This window comes from Adiantum capillus-veneris, chromosome 4 (genome assembly GCF_014529385.1).
Source record: "Adiantum capillus-veneris isolate H3 chromosome 4, ASM1452938v2, whole genome shotgun sequence".
NCBI classification, from domain to species: Eukaryota; Viridiplantae; Streptophyta; class Polypodiopsida; order Polypodiales; family Pteridaceae; genus Adiantum; species Adiantum capillus-veneris.
The window spans coordinates 177,794,503-177,815,772 of NC_140934.1; the positions used below are offsets into that span (position 1 = coordinate 177,794,503).

The window sequence follows — 21,270 nt, forward strand, 5'->3', positions numbered from 1 at the left end:
GGTAGTATGCATGATGTGATCAGTCCGTCTCTTGTTGAGAGAGCTCGCCTAGAAGTTAGTCAGAGATCTCCTATCGAGGTCTCTGGCTTTGTTCCCGGTATGGACGCTCTCATCACGGAGGAGTGCCTTGATGTGTTGTTTGCAATTCAAAAAGCTGCCTTCACTAGAAGATTTGTTGTTTCTCCTCTCTCGGGATGTGATGATTTTGGGCATTCGATGGTTTTGTGATGCTAACCCTCTCATTGATTGGGAGGCTAACACTTTCACTCTCAATGCCAAAAGTGATTCTCCCATTGTCATTCATGGAGAGAACATTGTTCATTCTTCATCTCTCATTGCTAATATGCAGGACAAGACTGAACGGATTCATGAGAAGGAGACTCTCTCAGCCTCTTTTTCTCCAAAGCATGACACACAAGATTTGCATGATTGTGAGCAGCATGATGATTTGATTGACAATGATCAGCATGATGATTTAGATGACAAAGACAAGCATGATGATTTGCATGATCAAGATGTGATTTCTGACAAACATGATGATTTGCTCGATCAAGATGTGATTTCTCACAAGCATGATGAGTTGCATGAAGAAGATGTGATTGTTCACAAGGATGATGTGTTAGTTGATGCTTTTTCTAGCGAAGCTAACCTCGTTGCAGATTCAATCAATCACGAAGGATCGATCTTGGCTCTCGAGCCTAGGTCCAAAGAACCCTCACAGGAAGCATTGTGTTCGCATGATTGATACGCACACATTGTTCGAGTGTTTCATTCGTGATCGTTTCCTGTATTTTAGTCAGCGTCTTTATGTGATCCCTTTTACTAGGCATGACATATTGTACGTTGAGCACGTTTCACTCATGAATGAGCACGAATGTATGCGGATTGTTCATGAAAAGCTGAAAAGTATGTATGTAAGGAAGTCACATTCCATGTCTCTTCCTTGGCATGACACAGTTGTAGAAACAGCACATAAAAGTATGAGCACGAAGCATGGGCATTTCCGTTGTGAATTGCCAAAGAAGACAAGATTTTTTCCATTCACTTTACATAGAATGGGTATGTTCATGTTTTTGTGTTGGAAATGGTTTCAGGAATTTTCAGCCATGGAGATTCTTGAAGAAGAAAGAAGCATGACTTTCGACGAAGTTGAAGCATCAAAGGAGCCACAGAAGACTTTTTGTCGCTTTCGGCACGGCCCAAAGAAACAAGCCTTGCAGACCTTTATGAAGTTCAAGTACCGCACGACCAACACATCAGAGTGGGCCGGCGAAGAGTCCCTTCCAGGATTCCGGATGCTATTGGCGATCTCCCTCGACGCCATACAGTTCGGTACCAGTACCTCACTTTGAAAAGAAGGGGATGTCACGTGACACATCCAACCCTATGTGTCCGTGGACAAGCTACAACATGACCAGGGTTCAGTCAGTCCAGTCAGTCTAGAATAGAAGTGATCTGGCACTTCTGTGAGTCTATTCGTAGACCGTGTATGCCCAGTCACTTAGTGTAAATGCATATCCTCTGGTTGCACACAACATGATCATCAGTATTCCCATCAGAATCCATCAGATTCCATTGGGGAAATTTTCCAGTGCATTTAGCTTATTTTCCCTATTTTTGACATTTTTCACTTATTAATTTAAGTGACTTTCCAACAAACGTAGGTAGGGCAATTTGGGTAAGAAAATATATAAGCAAACCAAAGTTAGCACTAAATGGCACATGAGCAAGGAGAACAGCAAGCCGTTGGCGACAGGTTCCCCTCTCCAAGATCCCCTTGGCGATTACACCCACACAGCCCCCTAGCGTTTTGCTTCATCGCCAACTTCTCCCTTCCCCTTAGCGTTTTTCCAGCAGATGACGATTTCAACCCCTCACACCTAGCGTTTTCATGATCACCAGCAGGCTGCCATCTCAGCATTTTCACCATCCAAAACGCAACAGCTAAACAGCAAATTCAGCATCCAAAAACGCGCCAAACTCAACGTTTTTCTCAGCCCAAACCTGCGTTTTTCAGCAACACAAGGTCAACCCGAATTTCAGCAATTCAGTGGCAGCAGAATTCAGCAATTAGCGATTTTGGACAGTAGTTAGTTTCATTCAGTTTTCAGTCCCTTCGTCGTCATCGCCATCCCGGTTATCGTCGTCGACATAGACTAATCTGCATCAGTCCATGCATCATCATTGTACCCGTTTGTGCAATCAATAGTAGACCACTCTCGCCGACAAGTGGGGCCTTCGAAGGAGGGTTTTACAACGTCTTTGATATCGTATCTCTCTTCTCTCTCTATCTCTTAGTCTCACTCGCTTGCACGCACAGTGTCCATTCACTTTATTTGTGATCATAGCATTCTCTCATTAAGAACGGAAGGCTCTACCTTCCATAAGAACAAATGGAACCTTAAGCACAGTTAGGAGCACTCATCTTGAGCAAAGCGCAAACATTCATTCCGTTGCACCTTACAGCAACGCACGAGATTTCAACAGCGAATTGCACAAAGGGGTGCAAGAAAGGGACAAGGAATGACCTTTCACGAACAGGCATGCCCATTGATGTGCAGCAATCAGCGAAGGTATTCGGCCACCAGCACAGAGAGAGCCACACCAGCAGAAAGATATTCCTATATACAAAAGGGTGCCAGCAAAGTGAAGAGGTGCTGCCCTTTCACATGAAGAGGTGCGAGCACAAAGGGGAAGAGGTGGCCGCTTGCCGGCGTTCAGTGACCTCTCCCATGAAGGGGTGCAGGCACACAGGTGTGAAGGGCACAACCTGATGAAGGGGCACACCTTCGAAGGGTCACCAACAGAGGGTTTCCAAAAATTCACCGGGTACGCCACACACACATCCGTGTTTCTTTCCTGTATTTATGTAATTGGAACACAAAAATTCATGTTACCTCATGCTCGCATATGTGTGTGTACCACCTTTCTTCTACTTCCATGCAACTCCAGGAAGGGAGTAGAGTGTAGAGGCGAGGGTGGGAGACTCACAACCTTCGGGTCCGAGAAAAAAAATTTGCTCTGATACTACTGTAAGGATTCTAGGTACTAATCCTTAATTAAGTACTTAAACTCATGATTAAGACTTAAGAAACTTGAACTGAACTTAGAAACAAGACTCAAAAGAGAAGACTCTGTGTTCGATTGAACGAATGACTGTTCGAAACTGAGTACAATAGGCTCCTTGGACCTTATATAGGAGACAAAGAGACATAAATGAAAAGACACGTCTCTTGGTGAAGAGACATTTAGTGAAGAGACATGACTTTAGACGTAAAGACACATCCTTTCGGCAAAGAGCTGCAACCATTGGGCGAAGAGTTACACTCGTAGAGCGAAGGGGTGTGACCAATCGTTGAAGGAGTGTGGCTGTTGGCGAACAGGCATGTCTCTTGGGCGAAGGGGTGTGACCATTCAAGCGCAAGGGTCCTCCTTGGCATGGTACTTCGCGTATCTGCAACTAGGAGTAGGTGTAATACTGCAATCATAGTCACAATCGTGACACTTCATGTAAGGTGCAACGGAAATGAATGTTGAACTTTGCTCAAGATGAGTGCTCCGAACTGTGCTCAAGGGTTCATTTTTCTTACGGAAGGGAGAGCCTTCTGTTCCTTTAGTTAGAGAGTGCAATAGACACAAACAAAGTGGATGAACACTGTGAATGAAGGTACATGAGACTGAGAAATAAGAGAGAAGAATACGACACCAGAATGTTGTCAAACCCTCCTCCGAAGGCCCCACTCTCTATGGCGAGAGCCGTCTACTTATGATTACACAAATCTCTACAATGCTTGGACTTGTCGACGACGAGACGGGTTGAAATCTGAAAATGCTAAGGGCTGAAATCTGCAAATCTTTATCTACTGAATTCTGACTATGTCGGTGACGACGCAATGACGACGATGCAACGACAACGCGTTGAAAACGCAGATGTTGAAATCTGCATTTGCCGGGCTGAAACTGTAAACTTCGCGGGTTCTGACCGTGCGGCAAGGATCTGCTGCGGAAAGGTGAGATCTACGAGGTTTGGGGATTCTACAGCAGAAACTGACTGCTGAAAACTAGAAACGCTGAGTCTAGGGCTGATTCCGTCGCGAATATCTGCAAAAACCTGAGGTGTCTTGCAGATGCAAAAACGCTAGGGCTGAAAATCTTTTGTTGCGGTCGAAATCTGCTAACTGTTGTAGAATCTGCTAACGCTAGTGAATCTGCTATCTGCTGTGGTCGTCGGGGCTGATCTGCTGTGCAAAAACGCCAAGACTGGTCTATGGTGCAAAAACGCATAGCGCTGGGATTCTATATATACAAACTTAGCAAAATTGCCCTACCTAGTTTCCAACAAAAGTCACTTAAAAATGATAAGTGAAAAATGTCAAAAATAGGAAAAATAGGTCTATGCACTGTAAAAATGATCCTAATGGGGTCTGACTAGAATCTGATGGTCATGCTGTGTGCAACCAGAGGATATGCATCTAATCTAAGTGTCTGGACATGAACGGTCTGCAAACAGACTCACAAAGATGCCATATCAATTCTTATTCTAAACGGACTGAACTGAACTGAACCCATGTCATTAAGTAGCTTGTCCACGTACACATAGGGTTAGATGTGTCACGTGACACTTCAAAAACACGATTAGAAATCGACACGCCTAAGAGAACTTGGGTTACGTGCGACCGCAACAAGCAAAAAAAAAAAAAAGTGGTTCTTGCGGTTCTTTCCTTGAGTGAAAGAGAACACTGCTAAAGCTCCAATTCCAATGTAAGGTACAGCGGAAGCGAATGTTAAACTTTGCTCAAGATGAGTGCTCCGAATTGTGCTCAAGGGTTCCTTTTACTTACGGAAGGGAGAGCCTTCCGTTCCTTTAGTGAGAGTGCAATGGACACAAACAAAGTGGTGAACACTGTGAACGAAGGTGCATGAGACTGAGAGATAGAGAGAGAAGAATACTGTAAGGTGCAGCTGAAGTGAATGTTGAACTTTGCTCAAGATGAGTGCTCCGAACTGTGCTCAAGGTTCCTTTTACTTACGGCATATAGGAACCAATAAAAATACCTACATTCCCAAATCCTAGCCGGTAATCCTTCTGTGTAACCTGTCCTCAAGGATTAAACCCAATAATAACCGGTTTTTTTGAAGGAAGTCATAAATTTTAACCCCTTTTTTTTTTAAGGTTGAAACCCCTTAATTTATTCTACGACGTAGTGAACCAAAGATATCAACATACCTCGGTCCTCAACTAACTCATAATATATTGCAAATCTCAAAGAAAGAACAAAAGCAAACACCATTATCTGTAAATTTTCCATATACTACTTCAAGATAACAAAACACCCTTCAAGAGCTGTCCACTGTCGGCCACCACCTGCTTGAAGTAATCAATGTGTGTAACCTCCACCAATCAAACACACATGCCCAAAACACCTCTTACCATTTTCAATTTGAAGAGAAAAGACAAGCCATTTTATGTAAATAAAGCATACAAAAACTAGATCTAAAACCAACTTGGAAAAGCAAACATGTGCAAACTCTTAATCATCATAATACATTTATAGAAAAAATTCACTAGGTGCTAAAAGAGAAAATAACGGATTACTGATAAGTGTAAGCATACCTTGAGTCTTAATCTCGGCTTTTCTCATGAACTGGCCATCGTGAGAGAGGTAACCATGAGACAATCAACTGTAGAGGCAATATTGGGCTTCCCGTTCCCACGTCTCACACAGGTCGTCTCAACCCTCAAGGCTCGCGAGTAGCACCCTAAGGCCTTGCAAGTTGTGGGTAGCCCTCGGCCTTCAAGCCTCACGTTACAACTCGCACACCCTCCCTTTCCCTATGAACTACGATCATGAATGTTTGAGACTTTAAAGGTAAGTTAATATGAAGTAACAGGAATGGCTGAAAGCTGGTGTCCTATAGGAACGCAGTCTGTTTTCCCAACTCCGCCTCTAGCTGCGTGTCCCCCCCTCCCCCCCAGCCCTCGCATACGCCTACAACGGGTTGCAGCGAGAGAGGCCTCTTGGACGGCAGCCATAGCAGATTTGGGCTCAGCACCCCCGCGCCCCCCCCTCAAAAAAGAACGCTGTCTGCAACAACGACAGAAGCATTGCCATCGCGTCCAACATACAATGAAGAAGACACTGCAGACGCCTCTAGCACTGCAATGAGAGAGAGAGAAAGAGAGACTCGTCTGCATTCGCTGCTGCTCCTTTGCAGATAGGAGGGGAGCAGCATGGCCCGCACATGCCCCCGGCTGGAAGTCGCTAGAGAGAGAGAAGGAGGCTCCTGTCGCCAGAAAGCGCGAGAGGGCGGTTAGCTCACGCCCCACACCTTGCCCTTGCCACCTGCACCGCATCCCTCGCTCGTCGCTATTCCTTCACCAAAAGTGTGAGCCATTATGAGCCATTCCACCTCTCCCACTGTTGTTTGAAAATCGGGCACACATACAGAGAAAGTCATCTTGTCCTTCAATCTAAACTAACAGCCCTTTACACTTGTCGAAATCTACAACATGAAGGCTAAATAAAACTTATAAAAACCCATGTGCACCAGATAAAAAGAGAGAGAGAGAGAGAAAGAGAGGTCGTCCAAGAAGGTCGGCGGTACTAGTATTCTAAAATTCAAGGCCACCACTCATTCTTACTATTACTACTTGGTTTTTTTTTTAAATGAAGTAACTTGGGAGTCCGTGAGCTTATGGATAATGTAACAAATAAATTACCTGTAACCTATTATGTGTATTATGCAACCTAGGTCCTATACTTTAAATTATATTTTACCTCCCACGAATAAATTAAACCTTGAAAATAAAGCTTTCCTTTCTCCATAGGATTTAAAATAAGGGTGCCTATACCCGTTGCCTTTAGAATAAAGGATATCTATATTTTTTGGCCGGCTCTACCTCAGGGAGTGATCCTAGGACAATTGGTTTTTAGGAATCCTAGCCGTTTACACATAACCCCGATAAATCCTAGCCTCTATAGAGAACGACAGGAACAGCAAAGGCTACAAGATGAGGCCAGGCAACATAAGGAATTGGAAGATTATGTTGTTGTCCATTGGATAGAATTCAATAGATCCCCAAGAGCTACTCCTAGAAGGCATAGCTCACGAATTAGCCCTAGAATCGCAGACTAGCTGGTAGTGCTAGTACGGAGATTGAAAAGAGTATAAGCACCAGGAATGCCCCAGCCTATAGCTACCCAACAATGAGACCAAAACCTTCTCAAAGAGCTGGAAAGGTACATGAAAAGATCTTCGCTACCGATGGGTACAGCCGTGACCTACAAGAATCTTTTCAAAAGATTAAGGAGGCTATGTCTATCTCTCAACAAAGGCAAAAAGCTAATACTAACAAGCACAGAAGGGTCTTAACCTTCAAAGAAAATGATTGGGTCTTATACTTAAGTTTCTCAAGGCTCAATTGAGGCAAATGATGGGCAAAAATCCTATGGGCCATCAAAAGTATTATGCTAAATTAGCAAAAAGATACTATGGCCCTTTTCAAATTTTGAAGCCAATCAATGAGATGGCTTATCAACTCAAGTTGCCGAACCATTGGCTCATACACAATGCTTTTCATGTGAGCCTATTGAAGCCCTACAAAGGAGATCCACCAAGTAAACCAATTATTGAAGACCCTCCAAAAATTGAAGACCAAGAAGTGGTGCTACAACCCAAAGCTATCCTTCGGCATGAAGACAAGGTACTACGGCATGGTAAGATTATCCGATGATATTTTATTAAGTTAAAAAATTATCCTTTTGAAGATGCTAGATAGATGCAAGGAGTACAGCTTAAGGATAGTATGAACCTTGTCAATGTTTACAATGCTACACTAAAGTAAGCAAATGTACAATTTTGTTTCAAATGATCATGTTTTTGCCTTATAAGACTAATTTTCTTTCTATTGTGCATAAATTTAAAAAGTATGGATGCTTAGAATCATGTTTGTGATGACGACATTTCTCAAACACCAAGTAGAATTTGTCACTCTACTTTGGGAGGATGAAATGAACTAAGGAGTAGACATGCTTGCGGCAGCTATGTCTCCCAAGCACCAAATGGATTAGTCATCCATCTTGGAAAGATATCTTAAGGTAAAAAGGGATCCTCTACCCGAAGATTGACTAATGACAAAGGCTTTATCTCTTCTACCTCATAGTCGATGATGACTATGATTTCAAGAGAGAGGTAATGTCATAAAACTCTAATATCTAACCAACCCAAATGATTTTCTCATATTAAACAGATCATTTAATGTGGGAGAATAGACAAGAACAAGGGTTAGAATATAGACATGTGCTTTTGTGTCTATCTCAACGACACTGGGCCAATGATAAAGGGACAGAAATGAGAGATGATATGTCAAAGAGCAAGGTTAGCTAATGGAACTTAAAGACCTTAGGGTTAGTTTCATTAAAGACCTCCAAAGGATAGTGTTAAAAGTCCTTTTACCTTAGGTAATCTAGGGCTCAGCTTGAGGTGGGAACCCGGTCCAAGCTTGAGGTGCTTGTCGTGCTTCCTAACTAAGGTGCTTGTCGTGCTTGATGACTAAGATGCTTGAGGTGCTTGTCATGCTTGCCAACTAGGGAGCCTGAGGTGCTTGTGGGAACACTATCCAAGCTTGAGGTGCTTTGTCATGCTTGCTAACTATGGTGCTTGGGGGTAAGGTGTCCAAAAAGTCAAATCCCATCCCTACAAGAGAGGGGGCGAGCCCTAAAGCTAGGGGGATGAGAGAGAACACACACATCCTCACACAAGGCAAACTTGGTACAAAGCAAGCTAAAAGGACACTTGTCAAGCTCCTCCTCAGGTTGCCCTCATGGTGTGCCTAAAGCCTATTGGTTGGCCTTCCAAGGGGTCCAATGATAATTTAGTGGATATAATTAAATTTTTTGCATTTATCAAGTCCTCTCTCTCAAAGGGGAAGGGGAGACACTTGTCTCAAGACTACCCTTGGTGCTTGTATTGCATCCTGCATATGATTGGTTAGTCTTGTAGGGGTCCAATGAGCTTCCAGCATGAGCTACAAGGGGGGGTCAACCAACGAAGCTAGGGACATGCTTGGTGGGTATACTCTCCCACACATACTCACACACTCTCTCATTATGTGAAGTGCAAAGTGCAAGAGCTCCATCTCCTTCTCCAAGCTAGTAGAGAAGTTGAGTGCTTACACCAACACTCTTGGCCATGGAATGCAAATCCAACCAAGAGCCATGCTTCAATGCTTACACTTGCCATCTTCTCCATCTTAATTACTATGCTATTCTGTATGCTATCAAGAAGAGTGATGATAAGTGAGGAACTAATTCTTTCTCCTATGAAATGTTTCTTCTTCTCTTCCCTACCATCATTCCCCGCTAGCTCTCTCCACCTTCGAAGGTGTTTGAGGCCTTGGGACCGAGGCTTGGGATAGTTAATGCTTTTTGCAAAGTTGATGTTATTCTCATGATGCATGAAGATTTTCATCTTCATTGCATCACCTATGTCACAAGGAACACAAAGATTATATTGTACCAGTCTCTCTTAATGGGAGAATCTATAGTATGAATGCCTATTGGCGGGGGGAGCGGCTCTACATAAATCCAGTCCTAAACTATTGTCAAGTTCTCTACACTCTCTCTCTTGCAAAAGTATTGTTCATGCCAAGTTAAATAATAACTTGTTTATGTTGCTACCATCAATTAAGTTCACCCTCTATGCTCACAAAGTATTCTCACAAAAGTGCTTTCTTTAAATTCCTAATTCCGCTACACTCTCAAAGATAATAGGCCATTTCCATTACATGTTAAGACCCATGTATGGACTCATTGTGAATATACAGAGATTAATGTATAGAATTATTGTGAATGTATTGTGATTGGGTATAATAGGCCAAAGACAATGTAACTGGTTGCGATATAGACACAATATGTATGGCCATCGTGTTGTGTCGGTGTGTGGGGCTCGACGATACTTGAGTTTGTATCTCTTATTGCAAATTGTACCAAGCGCTTTGGCTCGATTTCTCATTTGCAAGTTTGAGTGTTTGGATAGGTTGTTAGATCAATTACTACATTGAGACTCATATTTGCTACATTATTCATTACTTTGATATTGGAATTACTTATTGACTTACTAGATGACTGACTACTTATTTTCAAGTTGCTAGATGAGTTATTAGTTTGACACACCAAACTAGCAAGCGTGAAGAGTTTCTAGTTAATCTAGAAACTTAGTTACTATAGAAACTTAGTTACTATATGGTAGTGTCATTTGCCATTCACTAATAAATTTTATAGATTGAGCAACTAGGATGAGTCTTACAGTTGCTAGTTTGCACTTTTACTAGTTGTGTGCATTCAAACTAGTGAATCATCTACCAAGTTTATAATTCTACCACATGGGAAGGTGTCGAAAGTGCCTTGTGGACCCATAGATCTTTGCTCTATAGCTGAGTGCTACAGATCATGTGACCCTCGGAGCCCGAGACTCCGTTAAAAGTCTTTCACGCAGGTCTTGAGTAGGGTTTATGTTGGTGAATTTTTTTGGGAATTATGGAGACTTGAGAACGCTAAATTGAGAAATTTTTACCAAAACCTGCTCAATCAAGGATAAAAATTAATTATCACTCATGTTCGTCATATGTGGCACCCAATAAGAAGCCCCAATGAACGTCTGAGCAAGGTGAGAAAGAACATGAGCAACCCAAAACACCACCATCGCAGACAGTGCAAGAGAAAGTAGAAAATACTTTTATACTCAAGGTGGAATAATATACCAGAAAGGGCCTTATTGATAAGGAAGAAATGGAGATGAGGGTTGGTCACATACTTTGTGAAGTTTTCTAGAACCAACAAGGGCGAGAGGTCATGACCCCATCCCCACAAAAACGACCTTCAAGTTGCATCATGGCATGGAGGAAGAGATGAAGGAGACCTTTGATCTCCTTGGACTTCAAGGCTATTTACCTTTAATATAGTCTTCGGGAGGGGGTCTGATCTACAAAGTTCTTACTAGATTCTCTATAATATAAATGACACAAGAAACACGGTAGTCACAGACCTTGATGGCAAGTGAGTAGATGTCCAACTGGCTACGGACATGATTAGGAGAGCGCTACAATTGAGACCAAGGGACGTGCCAATTATGCACCCAACGTTCACGGTGGAGAAGCTCAACCAAACAACCAAGGATTACAACCCCAAAAATCATCATAAGTGGGAAGATCTTTGGCCTCATGAGAAAAAATTGTCAATCCAACTCCAGCCAACCCACTTCAATCTCACCAATCAAGCTAGCTAGGTAAACAATTGTAGAATATTCCAACCAACTAGCAGTGAATATATGCTCGGAGGTGCCGAAACACAAGATGGAGACAGGTAGACATGTAATGGAATCAACCTTCTACTACCAGATGCTTAAGGCAAAAGATAGCAAGGAGAAAACCAGCCAAAGCCGAGCTACAAGGAGACAAAAATCCTATGTAGGTTGGGCAGTACTGCCTTTAACACGCATTGCATATATATGAAGTCCTAATTTCTCTCAATAATCTTCCACCACCCATTCCAAGACCTAGCATGCAAAAAGGCACAGAGCTACTCATACAAGAAAAGAGGCCGCAGTGAGGAGTGTAGCGCAACAAAGAGGAGGCTGACATCAGTCTGGAAAACCCACTCCACAGGTCAACAAGGAGCACAACCAAACCAAAGGCTGAAATACAAGGGGATCCATGAGAAAGGAGAGAACTAGAGTAGAAGTGAAAGCTCATCGAATGGCCAAATAGATGAGAAATGTTAAATGGACCTAAAATCAATCTCAAGTAGAAAGGCATGAGTGGGAGATATTAGGAGAGCTTGAGAGAGAGATTCGCTTAGGAATGGGAGAACAAACTCAAGAGGAGCCTGCTCACCAAAAAGGAGTTACAAAGGATCAGAGGTAGTACTGCCCTGATCAGCCAAGAACAAAGCTACCAACCAAAGGAGGGAAGCAAACGAGGGCTAGAAAGAAGGTCTTCTTCACTTCAAGCAGTGAGGAAGAGGAGTACATCCTCGAGGGAGTCATTTAATAACTATGGCAATAGGGTAAATGGACGGCTATTGCCAAACCGAGAGCTCAGGGTGGATTGGACATGCTTGATCCTATTACTCATGACCTAGCTCTATGTGCTAAATTCTTCTGCACCCTCGTCAATTCTAATGAGAGTTGGGCTATCATGGCAAGGAAAATGTTAATGGAAGCCCGCATGAAATCCAAAGGCAGTCTATGGTCTAATCTTAGCCTCCAAAACAAACTTCTCCCCCCCCCCCTCTAGAGTGAAGGATCAAGTAGGTGGCTTTACTAGGAAGTTTATTGATAAACGTTGTAAAACCATTGTGGGCTCAAGTGGAAATAGGAATTAGATACTAGAAAAGATGGCTAAACATTGGTCTCCGTGGGACCCAATTGTGGAAGATTTGAGCCTTGATGACCACTTGCTAGAAATTGCTAGGAACTTGAGTAACAAGGGTCTTGGCACGTTGGATGCTATGTGGAATGAGCAAAAAGGGGACTTGCAAACCTTAGTGCATCTAAGTATTTGTTGCACCTAATGCTCTAGGAGGAAGTCCTCGTCGGAAGGCTTCTAGAAAATGTTTCAATCCCCACCCTTCCTCCTTGCCGTCAACACCGCTGGATTGGAAAGCATGGAAGTGGCCAGGAGAGAGACTGTTTAATTCACCTAGGACTAAAACTATCTACAAAAATTTATGCTTTGAGGAGGAGTGGATTGATCACCTCAACATGATTTGTTCCAAAAAGTGGGCTACAAGCAAATGGGACCAAGTTCTTGAGAATATATGGAGGGCCATGTTAGGGTAAGCCCAACTTGTGGCACCATGTGGGAAACCCCTCTAGCCACCTAGGAAAGATAAATGATGCCATGGTCCAATAGCAACAGAGTGCAACCTCTCTAGTCAATGATTTTTAAATAACAAGTCTACTTTAGAGATTGTTTCTAATGAAGCATTTGCACTTTGAACTTTATCATCGTGTCTATACTCTCTTTATGCTTTTGCTCTTGGCATAGCATGAATCCTAATTTTAATCACTCTAACCCTAGCCCTAACGGCATGGAATGAAACATTTGCTCTTGAAACTTTATCATTGTGTCTACACTCTCTTTATTCCTTTGCTCTTGGCATAGCCCTAATCCTAGATTTAATCACTCTAACCCTAACCCTAACATCATGGTAAAGCTAAGGCTACACCTGCCATAGCTTGATGCTACCACTGGCGTAGGGAACACCATTCCCAACAAGTGGTATCAGAGCTGATGGTTCAACAAAGCCTAATTAACTATTCCATTATATCATTAATTTCCAGCACATTTGATTGCATTAGCATTCTCAATAATTACTCTCCCTAATTACCATTTGAACATGAGCATGCTTCGCTATCCTTTGGTGACTAGGAGAAGCGGTAGACGCATTTAGCATTGAATTTTTCAATTACACTTTGCATTTTAGTATCATTTGTTTGCGCACTTTTGATTTTCAATTAGTCCCTTTTCGCTCAAAATCCAATTGCATTCTTGTGTGTAGAGGATAGTGCTCTTCAAGCCCTTTTCGATGAGCCCCTAAAATCCCAAATCGGACATTATTAGCTTATTTAATTAATCTGCTATTTATAAGTGTGTGAAAGTTTTTTAATGTGTGTGCTATTCTGCTGCAGAATTTGAGTTGAAGTGCTTGTCTCTCTCTCTCTCTCTCTCTCTCTCTCTCTCTCTCTCTCTCTCTCTCTCTCTCTCTCTTTGTGTGTGTATGTGTGTGTGTGTCTATTTGATAAGAGCTGAGTCCCACTTGGGATTAATTGATTTAGTGGTATTAGCAATAAAAATTCTGTGTAGGTGGTCTCACCGATTCGTGACAGAGGATAAATATTAGGCTTCTTTGCCAAATATGCAAAAAGGGAAAGCACACTTTTCAAAACTTAGAAAAAGTAATCACACCCCACATTCGCTCATAAAAGGACAGTTCTTTGTCATTCGTTAGTATCCCTATTGAGGGGGTAATCCTTGATTAAATTTGTATATTAGGAAGACTCCTAGTATTAAGGAAGTTGTCCCTTTCATTGTGCTAAAACAAAAAAGAAAGATTGTGTCCACTATTAAATAGAATTATATTAATACCACTAACCAAACGCGGGACTCAGCTCTAAGAACCACATTTAAAAAAGTTAGAGCATCACAGTTATAAGGCTGCCGACTATCATCTTATCTGTAGCTATCCTCGACTGCCCACATGATTGGCTCCCTTGTAGGACCACGGGACTATTTGACACCACTTTGTCAGGTGGGATCTACGGTCCAGCATCTTCAAACGATGTGGACCGTCCATTTATTCTCAAGAATAAAAGGATTCCGGTCAGTTGAGCCCCTGCGACTCGAACCCACCACCTACACAACCGAAGGCCACAACTCTCCCATTAAGCTATCGCGCGCCACTTGAAATGGAGGTGTGTACATAGAATCATATAGCAAAAATGACGGGGTGGAGATCACATGGTGGTCACTTGGAGATCACTTTGGGATGGACGGGGTCACACTGCAATCACTTTGGGATAGTCGGGGTCACACTGTAATAATCACTTGGTAATGGGTGGGGTCACAAGGTGATCACATGTCGATTGGGATTCACATGGGGATCACTTGGTGGTCACTTGATGTTCACATCAAATTTACTTGGTGTTCACTTTAATTGTGATCACTTGGAGATTAAACCGCCATCGGACAGTGCAAAACCGATCCCGTCGCCCCCAATTAATAGGGACCATAGATCCCACCTGACAGAAGTGGTGTCAATTAGTCATGAGTCTTGTAGTAGTGCATTACATCATCGTCATCATCATTGATTATCGGCCCACATTGACGTGTTGCGGTGCTACCCGCTCATTCCTACGCAAACTGCTTCAACCGACCTCAAAGTCAGCCCTGTCCAGCAACCCAACTGTGCTTGACCTGTGCAAGCTACTGCTCCCAAGGATTTTCCATAAGTGGATCCTGCCCACACGCTGATCATCACCCAGCAAGCAACCAACATTGTCGGCCTTGTGCTCGTCACTAACATCCTACACACGATATTCATTGAAAAGGAACCGCTGCCCGGTACACCGCCGATCATGTTCTGCCACATCAACGTACTGCTCGTTTCCCATTCACGCGGCAGCCGTCTGTGCAGACTTACTATCATCAACTTCACTGGAGGCCTCATTCACACACACATTGCAAGGCCTCATTCCCATAGGCTGCCTTCACTAGCCACGTCGAGCTCAAAGTTCTTCTAGAGGGGACTTCCCACAATAGTAGAGCTTGGCACCAAGGTACCTTAAGGTTTCATCAATACGGAGGAATATTGCCGACAAAAGCATTGTGGTACTTCACATCATGCTCTCACAATTCTGTTTCCTCATTTTGTACAAAACATTTGCTTTTGTTTTTGCATTCATTCAAAGCATGACCATGGGTTCTAGACACTGCAGGAAGGAGTCCTTCATGGTAAGACCGCCCATTATCATAAGCACTCACTGTTGGAATAAGGGTTGCAGAGAAACGCACACATCTTGGAGAAGACGAAGAAAGCTCAAGGCACACAATAGAGGGTGTGTTACTTAGTATGCAATGGAAAGATAGATAGCCCTAGAGTGATGGGCGTATATACAATGCTCGGGGGAAAAAACCTCCTAAAGAGGGAAAAAATGCCCCGGCGGTCCTAGTGTATTCACACATATCACTACCACATGTATATGGTAACAAATCTCCCCTGGAGTGATGCGGTGAACAAGAGCTGGCACATGAGTAAAGGGAAGTGCCATGCCCTGAGGACATGATCAGTCCACAAAAGGGAGACGTAAGCCCAAAGCTTTGCGGAAAGCTTCAAGCTTCTCATGAGACAATGCCTTTGTGAAAAGATCTGCAAGGTTGTCCTGTGTTGGCACATAAGCCAAGCTGATCTCTCCTGCTGAGAGCCTCTCCCTGACATAGTGGTAATGCACCTCAATGTGCTTTGTGCGAGCATGAAAAACTGGGTTCCTTGCAACTTTCAATGCGCTCTGAATGTCAGTGTAGATAGTGTTGGAAGTGTCCTGTCTAACACCCAAATCAGCCATAAGGCATCTGAGCCACTCAACCGTAGCTGTGAAGACTGCCCTGTACTCAGCCTCACAACTCAAAGTGGCCACAGTAGGTTGCTTCTTGCTCAACCATGATATACATGAACTCCCAAGCATGAAACAAAAACCACTTGTGGACACTCGCGTGTCAAAACAACCAGCCCAATCTGAGTCCGAAAAAGCATGTAAGTCTGGCGGCAATGATCCCCCCTTGGGATAAAACAAGCCAAGATGTAAAGTGCCACTAAGGTAACGAAAAATCCTCTTGACAGCCTGCCAATGCTTAGACCCTGGACTATGCATAAATCTGCTGACCTGTGAGACTGCAAACTGAATATCTGGCCTCGTGTTGCATACATAAATGAGGCAGCCAATAGCAGTTTGGTAAAGAGTGACATCAGCAGGATCACCAACATCATGTAGACTCAACTTCCAACCTGTTTCCATGGGAGTGGCAATAGGTTTGCAATCCTCAAGCCCAAACTTACATAGCAATGTCTCTATGTAACTTTTTTGACACAAGGCAATACCACCATCACATTGCTTAAACTGTATACCCAAGTAATGATGCAACAGCCCCAAATCTTTCATCTTGAAAGTAGCATTCAAATCAGCCTTGAATTCAGCAATATGTCTCTCATTTGGTCCAGTGATCAGCAAATCATCGACATAAATAACCACAATGAGAAGTACATCACCCTCACGCTTTACACCAAATGTGGTTTCTGTTGGATTGTTACGAAAGCCTCGTTTGACCAAATGAGTGTCAGCTTTCTCATACCAAGCACGAGGAGATTACTTCAACCCATACAAAGCCTTCTTACATCTGCACACTTTGACCTCTTGTCCTTTTATGACAAAACCGCGAGGCTCCGTTACGTAAACTTCCTCAAATATGTCACCATTCAAGAAAGCAGTAACAATGTCTGATTGATTTACATCCCAACCAAAATGAGCTGCCAATGCACATAGAAAACGCACAGTAGTCATACGACAAGTGGGAGCAAAAGTCTCTTCATAATCTATGCCTTTTTGCTATGCATAATCCTTTGCAACAAGGAACATAGAGTTATTAGGTGTGTTTGGTGGCATGGCATACAAATGTTGTGACAAGAAAGTGTTGATTCATGATTTTATCCTACCATGAAGGAGCCATGCTAGGTCACCAATTTAGAGAGAGAGAGAGAGAGAGAGAGAGAGAGAGAGAGAGAGAGAGAGAGTCTGATGTGAGCATGTACATGGTGTGAATTGAGAAGAATTAGGAGGAGAGGCGCACACTTTAGGTTCCAAAAATTAAAAGGTGTTTGCCTTCTACTAGAGTCCTCTCTTCAATTGCAATCAAGTAACCTTGAAAAGATGAAGAAAGCTTTGATGATTTTCCAAATCGTGGTATCCCTATCCACCTTCTTTTTTATCGTCTATCTACAGAATAAAGATAGTGGAGAAAAGTTTAGCCACAATTATTTCACATGTGTGTTGTGCATGAGTGAATGTCTGTGTATGTGTGTGTGTATGTGTTAGAGAGAGAGAGAGAGAGAGAGAGAGAGAGAGAGACAGAGAGATTTGTCGTGATAATTCTTTGTACTTTTCTAAGGCTAGCATCCAACCAGTCATAATTAATGTCATAGCATAATTAAGCAAAACCAATTGTTTACAAGAGACTCAATAGGAGATGATAGAGATCCAAGGGTAATGAATTGCTCCCAACTTCATACATAATTTCTCAGTAAGACATCACTGTCGATAAGTTGCTGCTAGTATAACATATTTGGATTTCTAGGTTGATGAGAGAGAGATAGATAGACTGATTTATTGTCCACGGAGGTCAAATATGACCTATGGGACCAAAGCAAAAATGATACAACGATACCTTTTCGGGCGAAGGTATGTGATACATATCAGTTAAGGTATGAGGGACCATCAATAGGGTAAAAGATGGAAAAGAAAAACACAACTAGAACTAAAACTAAGGAGGGTTAAGGGATGGAGGTGTCGGTTTGGGAGTCCGAAACTCTTGAATGATCGCTTTACCATCTCGATAGACCGCCCATTTACCTTGTTTGCGAGCTTCATGTACCTTCTTGAGCTCATTTGCTTTGAGTTTCAGTTGGTTGGTAGTCAATTCCTCTGCTATCCAGAACTTGGTTCCCTTCAGGAGGCGAGATTGTCGCAATAGCTGCATCTGCTCCTCCTTTGTCTTGAAGGTGATGACACAGTGCTCAGGTGGCACTCGTCTATTTGTGTCGTTGATCCAAGAGACGATGTTGGGCTCGATGCTAATTGATTGGAGGATGTCGTTGAGCTTGTTGATCGCATCCTCTAGCGTGTCCTCGTCGGTACACCAAGGTGATGGAAGTCCACCAATTCTCACTTTGAGACTGAGAGATTCTCGTAATTTGCATTCTTGAAAGGCCGCCTGTATTTCGGTGTCAATCTTCTTTGAGATTTCATGTGTTACCTTGTGGATTTTCTCTTGAGCAATTGTGACTTCGGTGAGAGAGGCTTCAACCTCGGTTGCCTTTGTGAGCATGGATTGACTCCCTGTTTCTTGCAAGCTCAAGAGCTTGCGTACTCGTTGTTTGAGAGTTGCGTTCTCCTCTATGAGGACTTGGACCTGAGCCTCGAGGGCAGAGATTCTTGTTTCTTGGCGAGCAAAGGGATCCTTTCGGGGGGCGGCAGCTGCAGCAAGGAAACTCCGTGGGCGAGATGCCGGTGTGTCAAAGGTGGACATATCGTCTACAAGTTGTGTGGCTGAAGCTCGTTGAGTTTGGGTTGAGACCTTGGGCACCATGGCACTCTCTCTGGGACAGTCGGAGTTTTGACTGTGGGACCGCCCTCTGCGAGACATCAATACCCTTCACTGTGGGACTCAGTCCAAATCTCTCACTTAGGAGAAACGCTGAGCAAATCCCGCCTGCAGTGTGGTCAGGGGTATGACGGGCAGATTCAACACGTCTGTCAGATGGCACAGGTGCCTCAGGTCGGCGCAGGTGCAGGCCTTGCTCGAGGTGTTAGATGTTGTGGGTCGACAGGCCGCAGGTTCGACAGGTTGGATGTTGCAGGAGCCGCGGGTCGGCAATAGCCTTAGCCTAGTGTGCTTGGCAATGGGAGGCAGGGCTATAGCTTAACCCCCCTAGCCAGGCGCTGCCCTGCAGCTTGGTGAGGAGTACGATACACAGATAAGAGGCTAGGGCAAAGTCGTGGAGAGAGAGAGAGAGAGAGAGAGAGAGAGAGAGAGAGAGAGAGAGAGAGAGAGAGAGAGAGAGAGAGAGAGAGAGAGAGGTATGGAACACCTGATGAGAGTTTCTTATACACGTCATGTCCATCAACCTGTCAAGTGGTCCAAGTGCACTCTCTCTCTTACTCTCTCTCTGTCTTACACACACACACACACACACACACACACACATGTTCCTACACCATAACCATGGTGAGAGAGAAAGATATTGAATAATTGGGCACATGCCTCAGACACGAGGGGAGAGAAAGCGACCTACACACACCTCAACACAAAAAGGAGAGAGAAGCGATAAAATCCTGACGGCTCCTATGGGGAGCTATGCACACGGCGAGAGAAATAGAGAGGCAAGGAGGAGTGGAACGACAACGTTCCCTACCCTAGCAAATATGCAAAGCTATGTAGTATGAGACAGACACACACACACACACACAAAGGAGGTTAGCGCCATTATTTCAAAAAAGTGATGGCCTAGGGTTTTTAGACACCAAGGAATTTAGCTCCTTTTGTAGCAATTGCGACATTGATGTGAGAAAATCTATAACAATCCTCCCTTATTGCTGCTATGGAATAAAAAACAAGTCTTAAAACCTTTATTTGCTATCAGAGGATTGGGAGAGTCTTCACTTAAAAAGGTCATCTTTTGCTTCATGTTGGAACCATCCAATTGGTTGCAACGAGAGACCTACATACCCACCACTTGTGCATGCGTAACTAGCCACTTGAACAAATGAGAAATAAACAGCCTCTTTGTTATATACCATGTAGTTGACAAAGGAATGTAAGGAGCTGGTTTGAAAAATTTTAGGCTTTCCTAAAGATCTCTCTCTCTCTCTCTCTCTCTCTCTCTCTCTCTCACACACACACACACACACACACACACACACACACACACACACACACACACACACACACACACACACACACACATCAATATATCGTTATTTAGGTGCTACCCAAAGATTTGAGCAGGCCATTGAAATTCTATGACTGAGATTTCTTTATATCTCTTCTTGGATGCTTGTTGGGTGGATCATTGGAAACTTTGGCAAGCTACAACACAACAACTGGGCCAACAATTCTTTTCGAGACCTACCAAATGAGGATGCAAGCAAATTAAACTCATAGGTGATGTGATTTTTACCATCCTGGTGTTTCACATTTTCTAAGGATTGGTTGCTCTTTTGCTTCACATCTGTGTCCTTCTAAACCTTATTCCCCACAAGCCCACGACAATATTGTCCCGCTCTAAGGATTCTTTGATTCGTTCCCTGATGTGCTCCACTTGGAGCATGTGTCTAACAAAGGGAGAGTAGACATTTTGAAATGCCATAGCAAATGCACCAAAATCCAGGAATACAGGCATACACATCTCTTTTAGAGCTTCTAGGAAACTGCTTGGAATAAATTGTGCTCTGTAGAAAAGATTGTGGAAGACTTCCTCTCTCATGATGAGGAGCTCTAGATTAAAAGCCACTTTTGCTTGGCCGTCCAATCTTCTAAGAGGCTCATTTACAGCCTTAAGGTTGTTCCCTACCTCCATGAGATGCCATATGACACTTATGTACTTACAAAGAAACAAGTGTTGGAAAATTTGGGATCCCCTTATATAGGAGTTGAAGCTCCATTAACCTTTGTTGGGTCCATTGTTTGAAGATCTCCACGTTGTCGTCTTTGATAGGAAGATCATGCCAGTTGATAAGATTTGGATTCTTCTTCTTGAGTTTCTCATACTCTAGTGGTGTGTATCTCCTCCTACAAACAACCAAGTGATATCCGTTCTTTGCTCCATTGGGGCATGATAGGAATTTTTTTTGGATTCAAAGTTTCAGTGCAGCCATTTAGTTCTCCAGGTACGTTGATTGGCCATGTATTCTACATTAAGAATTTTGTTGGGGTTTTTT

General features: G+C 43.2%; 1 protein-coding gene across 4 annotated transcripts in view; it reads right to left on the bottom strand.

Moving 5' to 3' along the window:
* The window catches only part of LOC147460410 (uncharacterized), a 106,526-nt gene extending 100,100 nt beyond the window's left edge, over positions 1–6,426 (bottom strand). For all 4 annotated transcript variants that reach the window (XR_015187981.1, XR_015187982.1, XR_015187983.1 and 1 more), the window contains exon 1: positions 5,615–6,426. The gene's annotated coding sequence lies outside the window, so the exon portion shown is untranslated. The remainder of the gene's footprint in view (positions 1–5,614) is intronic.
* Between the last annotated feature and the right edge of the window lie 14,844 nt (positions 6,427–21,270).